The sequence below is a fragment of the Fukomys damarensis genome, unplaced genomic scaffold, assembly GCF_012274545.1.
Source record: "Fukomys damarensis isolate Sample0158 unplaced genomic scaffold, DMR_v1.0_HiC HiC_scaffold_30, whole genome shotgun sequence".
Lineage (NCBI taxonomy): Eukaryota > Metazoa > Chordata > Mammalia > Rodentia > Bathyergidae > Fukomys > Fukomys damarensis.
Genome location: NW_022900942.1, coordinates 37,440,630 through 37,447,151, shown reverse-complemented (window position 1 = coordinate 37,447,151; position 6,522 = coordinate 37,440,630).

Below are 6,522 nucleotides of genomic sequence, written 5' to 3'. Positions count from 1 at the left end.
TGATCTATCACTGTACGAAGAAGAGCATTTCCACTCCCATCTCCGTTCTGGGCGGCTGCGGTTCACCCAGGCCAAGGACAGGTAAAGGAACCCAGACGCTGGACCCAAAGGAAAACCACAAACCGAGCCAGCCCCTTCGGAACTGGAGAGGCGATGCCTGGATGCAAGCGCACGAGGGAGGCTGACGCGGCAGCGCGGGTAGAGGTTTGTAGCTGCGGCTGCTAACAACTTGTTCAAGGCAATTCAAATCAAGCCGGGGCCAGGACCAACATCTTCCACTTTGGAACTAGTTTGTTTCTGAGAACTGTGGACCGGGTGAGTAGGAGGGCCAAGGCCAAAGCCCAGGAAGGAGCTGTCCGCGGTGCTGACATAGTTCGTCGCTCTGAGGCACACCAGATCACGGAAGAAGGCACTCATCCTGTAACCACTAGAGCTGTAGATTCGGCTTCCGTCTTGGAATGGTCTGGTATACTTAAAGGCAGGCAAGGGGTGACAAAACCACACCCCCTCTTCTCTCACACCTGAGGCATTGAAGACCAGAGAAATTCACCCTTTCCCCAATTCCATACCTTCCCTTGCATTGACAGCAAGAAAGATAAAGGCCATAGTATAACTTCATTACAATCAGAGACACATGTATTATTCCTTCTTCCCAACCCCAGCCTGCTACTAAGAAACCCATAACAGTCACAGGTCAAAATCACCCTCTAATCTTCTTTCCCATATCCTGTCACCTCATTCTCACTCTCAGCATTGGCATTTCTCAGGGCACTGCTCCTGGTAAGTGCTCTTGGCATTGGTGTTCAAAAAGAGATCCTGATATCCCAGAAGGAAACACGAAGAGTAGCTGAGTTGGAGCATTAAAGATCCTGGAATCTCAGAAAGTACAGGGGACTCAGAATCAAATGACAGTGTACAAATTACTCTGCAACCACTTACAATCTTTGGAATATTATTCAGATAGCTAACCTTCTTAAGCCTGTTTCTTCATCTGCAAAATGAGGAGACTGATATCTAGTCCTCAGAGACATAGTGAGAGTTAAATAATATCTTACCTATGAAGTGTTTGGGACACAGTGGCCATTAAAGGTAGATTTAAAGGTATTTTCTTTGGAAAATAGAGACATAGTCTGGACCTGCTGTGTTTCAAGATATGTTAGAGATTTTCTATAACTTCATAATAAAATATATCAAAGGCATCTTAGCTGAGTGATAATCAGAAAGGGAACCAAGTTCTCTGGAAGAACATAAGTTTTTTTATTGAAACTTAATCCTGCCACTAATTGGATGTTTGTTTTATATATAGGTGGCCAGAGCCCCAGCTAGTATTGTTTAACCCATTTTAAGCAATTTGATAATAAAAATTACCAACAATAATGGCCATAATGATAATGGTTGCTGATAACTGCCAGTCCTCATTTTCTATCCCCAAAAACTTTTGACAGCTGGGCAAGCCCAGTTTAGTCCTGTTTTTTGCCTCATTTCTCCAGCTAGAGTTACATAAAGCAAACCAAAGATCAGAAGTAAACCGAATACTCATCTATGATGGAAGTCATAGGACAAATGAGAAAGATTTCTGAGCATCCTGGGTTGGACTCAATCTTTGAGCCTTCTGTAAAATATTGTCTATAAACAAGGACCCTTTCTTTTGCTGGGGCCAGAGCTACCTGAGGGAAGTACAATGAGAGCATGGATCTCCAATTGAAACTGGAATCAAGGACAGGAAGGGAGGGGAAACTGAGCACTTTTTGTAAGACCTATATCCCTGCCTCTTTGATCCTTTTGCACCAGTGACTCTGGGAGTCAAGTCCTTTTTACACTTCAAACAAACACGTCTCTAAGAAATAGTAATGGTAGGAGGAGGGATCAAGGTTTAATTTTCCTTAATCAGAGGAAATATTTTGGTAAGAAATTTTGCATTTGAGTAAGTAGCAGAGAAGGTTCCTCCTTTACCAGTTCACAGAGACTAGAACCTAATTGGAACATTTGCTGTTAGACTTTTTTTTTTTAAATAACAGAGACCATAGTCTCTTTATTAGTCCTCTCTCAAACCTATAAATACTGAAGGGGACATGTGTGTACATGTATTTTATATAAAGTAATCAAATCCAGAATGGTGCATGAACTTAAGATACTTGGTGGTCATCTAGCAAATATTAATTGATCAAGATGAAATTCAGAGGGATACAAAACACTCAAGGATAGATATAAACACATGGATGCATCCTGTCTTGGAACACACCTATAAATGTGCATCAAAAAGTAACTCTGGCAAAAGAAATAAACAAAATAAGCTACTGGTCTCTGTCTCAGCCTCTGTCCCTCTGTCTCTGTCTCTCTCTCTCTCTCTTTCTCCATACATACACAAATGCACTGCCTCTGCCGCTCCCCTCCTCCCCACATTGGGAAGGAGGGGGTCCTTTGAAATGGAGGTGGTCCCAGCTGGAAAACCTCGGAGCTCATTTAGATCACATCACTTCAGGCTTTTGTCTCTGCTCCTGAATAACCTAGGCCGCTACAACAAAAGGATAGGCATCTACATGGAGCTCAAAGATGCTGCTATAATAATGAATAACGAAGGAAGATGCTTGCTTTTTTGATTGCCACTCCTAAAGAAGGGAGAGGAGAAAAAGGAAGAAGAGGGAGAGGGGAAAAGTAGAGAAAGAAATAGAGCTATGGGAGAGGAAATGAAGGCAAGTACAATATTTGGTTGGATTTCTACAGAGAAGTCTTTAACTGCATGAAGACTTCAACTGCCAAAAAATATATGGAATGGGGCTTGGGATTTATTTTATTTTACAACTGGCTCTTTTGTTTCAGAGAATCAGTTTCAGAAGTAACTGATACTTTGGATGCAGAGAGGGTGTGGAGCAGGACCTTAAAAGCTTAGAAAGGGGAGGCTGAGGGGTGGAAGTAGGGGGAGGGGCATAGAGTGTCTGTTGATATGTCACAAGAGAGAAAATGACATAGATACACATTCAATGTCTTTCCAGCTGACACTGCTGGAAGGAATATTTTGTTTTATTTCCTGGGGAAATGAAGGCATTTCCCCCCACTTTTCAGCTCTTTTCCCCATTCCCCATTCCCCTCAGCCCATCTGAAAATTTACTTTGCCGTCAGGCTTGATGCCATTAGCTGATACACTATTAAACTATCATGTGCACTCTAGCTGCCCTGTAAGCATCATGCCTTCAGCTTTCCTTCTGCCTGCAGAGTTTAACTCAGTGGTAACAAAAGGTGAAATTAGATATTAACAAAATGAATCCCAGAGTTAGCTATGCCTTCACTTGGAACCTCTTAAACCCCATGCTTGAAGGCTTTTTTTGTTTAAAAAATTATTTTTAAGTATGCAAAAATAGAAAAGTTCTTTAAATATTTTCTCTGAATGTCTACTGGATGTTATGTTTTCAGGAATAAAAATCAATGACTTAGATTTCTGCCCCCCCAAGGCAAGGCCATTCCAAACTTTTAAAAGACACATTATGATATCATCAACAAACTCTTACTGTTGGCAAATAATTAAATTTTCCATCTTTTAGAACTGCGTAACCTTGGGTGTCTTAGAAACAAATTGTACAAACAAACCAGGGAGATGAGCAGTGAGGGTTTCAGAGGAGATATAAAGAACCAACTTTAATTACTAACTTGAAATTAAAAATGTAATATACAGATTTAAATTTATTTTCACCTAAATTGTGTATAAAATTATATGGCTTTTGCAGGCTAAGAAATGCTTTGTAACCAGCCATGCTACTAAAAAGTCTGAAGTAGTTTCCAAAACCGAGTTCCCAGACTCACACAGTAATAATGATACATTTATCATTACTGATGACCACCTACTGGGTAATTATTGCTTTGTTACTACTATTACAATCAAGAGATTTCTTTATTTACTGTTAACATTCACTTAAAACTGAATGTTAATGACTGTTCTGAATTCACCAAAGAGAGTTTTCTGTTATATTTCAGAAGTACTTACGTTCTGGTTCAGAAATGGAAAACCATATCATCACAGAATGGGAGTCTGGGTGAGTGCTTCATTCTCACCCTCTCTTGAGAATGGAAATGGCATTCTGAAGATTTCTGGAGTGAAGTTTTCCAGCTCAGAGTTGGAAAAGGTTAACATAATGCAACCACTTGACTTGTGCTAATTATGTAAGTATTTTATTACAGGAGATTCATTCATTATTGATACTTGTTTGCAGTAACTTCCTGCTTGGGGGAGTTATATTTTATATGAGAAGTAAACAACCCATGACTCCAGGGCTAGCATCTCCCATCTGATTTTCTCCTAACCCTTTGTCTAGTTTCACAGTTCTCCCTGGTTGTTATATCTCTATTGGGTCAGAGAAATAATTTCCTAAGATTTTCCTTTTTCCACTTCATTTCCCTTCCCCACCCAGAACTTTACATTTTTTTCCTAAAGTTAGAGCTCAGAGTTTGCAGAGTAGGAGTGGGAATGAGATGGGTGAGAAAATTGGATTTAGTGTTTTCTTTTATATCATGTAAAGAAGAGAGTTTTTTTTGTATAAAGTCTAAGCCTCAACTCCTTGAAGCTTGGATACCAACCTTCCTCTTTGTAAGCTACTCTTAACTCCTAGCCTAGAAATATAAAAAATCAGAGGCCTGATATCTGCAGAAGTCTAGAGATGATCACTATGGAAGCAGGCATGGTGGAAGCTCCTAACCAGAGGACAAGCTCAAGACAAGCTCCTGCCAGTGCCTAAGAGGCCAGTCTCAGAGCCAGTGGTGGATGGTGCTGTTTACAATATTTTCTTCCTAGGGCCTGTGCCAGGTTGCACTAAGAACAAATGGTTTTGCTTGCCTCAGTGAGCCCTGGTGAGGGACCATGATGGCTGCTTGGCTGATGGACCCTCAGGAGTTTCACTGCAAAAACATCTAAGGATTGCTGTGCTTCCTAAAGAGCAAAATGACTTGGCATGGGCCTCCACTTTAGAATCACATATTTTCTGGGTTTTCTTTCAGGTTCTGAGACTCCTGCATTAGAATTCCAGTCCAGAGCTAAGATGGGTGCAAGATGACAGAGATCAGAATGCTAGAGACTAAGAGGAAATCAGGAAAGAGATGGTGGAAAGGTAGAAGAATGTGAAGCACCTGGGGAACAGCAGTCCTGTTCTTTTAGTTCTGCTGTGGGCAGCTGGGGAGGAATGAGTTGGAAGCTGGAATTTGAGACTTTGGGCCCTTTGAAATGAATGAAATAGCTTTTTGAGGTTGGGTAAGGGGAACTTTAGGAAGGTGCCTGTGAATTGCTTGGAAATGAGCAGGCCCGGTTACAATCTTGGGCAGACGAGGCAGAACTCAAAGCCCAGGTTCCAGCCCTGGTTCTCTACCATCTAGTTTAGAAGTGGGTATTGAGCTCAGGCCCTGGGAGGAGGAATTAGAGGTCCTGAGGGCTCTGCTTGGGGAAGAGAGGATGGAGAGAGTGATGAGGTTAGATCCAGAATGGGTGCTCCAGGCTTGGTCAGCACAACCCCCATTCCCCTGAGTGCTTTGCTTCCCTGCTTTTACCCACGCCTGGGTGGAACCACCCTGCGTGATCTACGGAGGAATGCCGTTCCCAGCAAGGCTTTCTTAATGGTCCTTTAACAAACTCTTCGATCTCTCTTTGGCCGCCCTGGCTCTCACCCATCTCCTCCTTCTTTCCCTCTCCTCTGCCTCCATCAATTATTTATGACCGACGTTAATTATTCACGAAAATAGAAAACTCCAGCTTTGGGAACTTTTCTACGAGGCGTTCAGTGCGTTTCTCCCTTTCCTGCCTCCACAGTAGGTTTCAGAATTAGGGGTTTTCAGGACTACCTTTGGCCAGATTCTGCTTTGAAGCCCTAGGGGAAAGGAACCCAGTAGCTGGGCTGGGGATGAAGGGGCGAGGTCAACTCTGGCGGCTGCCGGCTTTGTGCAACCTCTGGGGACCAGAAGTTACTGGGCTCGCCCGCGGGAGTCGCTGTCCGGGCTTGGTGGTGCTGAAACCTCCAGCCTGTGCCCAGGGGCCGCGGGCTGAGGGCTGCCAGGGTATGAGGACAAAGATCTGAATAAGGTTCCAGGCAGGGAGCCGCTTTCCGTAGGATCTCCAAAAAGTCTAGTTTGCCATCTCTCCCTAGCAGCACCCCCTCCCGCCCATGACACCAGAACGCTGTAACCAAAGATTAATTGCCTTAATCAAATCGACCCACCCTCTGCAATTAATCTTTTAGCAACAAATTAGAGACAATTTACCTCAACCTGGGTCAGGAGGAGAGAGGAGGTGAGAGAATGGGGGATGGACAGAGTGGGAGAGTTTGACAAAATCCACAAATGGTGCGAGGTGGGGACTTGGGAATGGGTGTGCGTTTAAGGCGAAGAGGGGAGGTTTTGCTGTGGGCCGGAAATTCCTGGAGTCCCTTTCAACCCAGTATTGTCCGAAGGAGGAGAGGCCGAGGGCGGACGAGGCCACTTACCTGTCTACGCCGCCCGCGCGTTCTCCTGCCCTCCGCGCTCGATCCTCCCGCCTGGCTGGGCTCC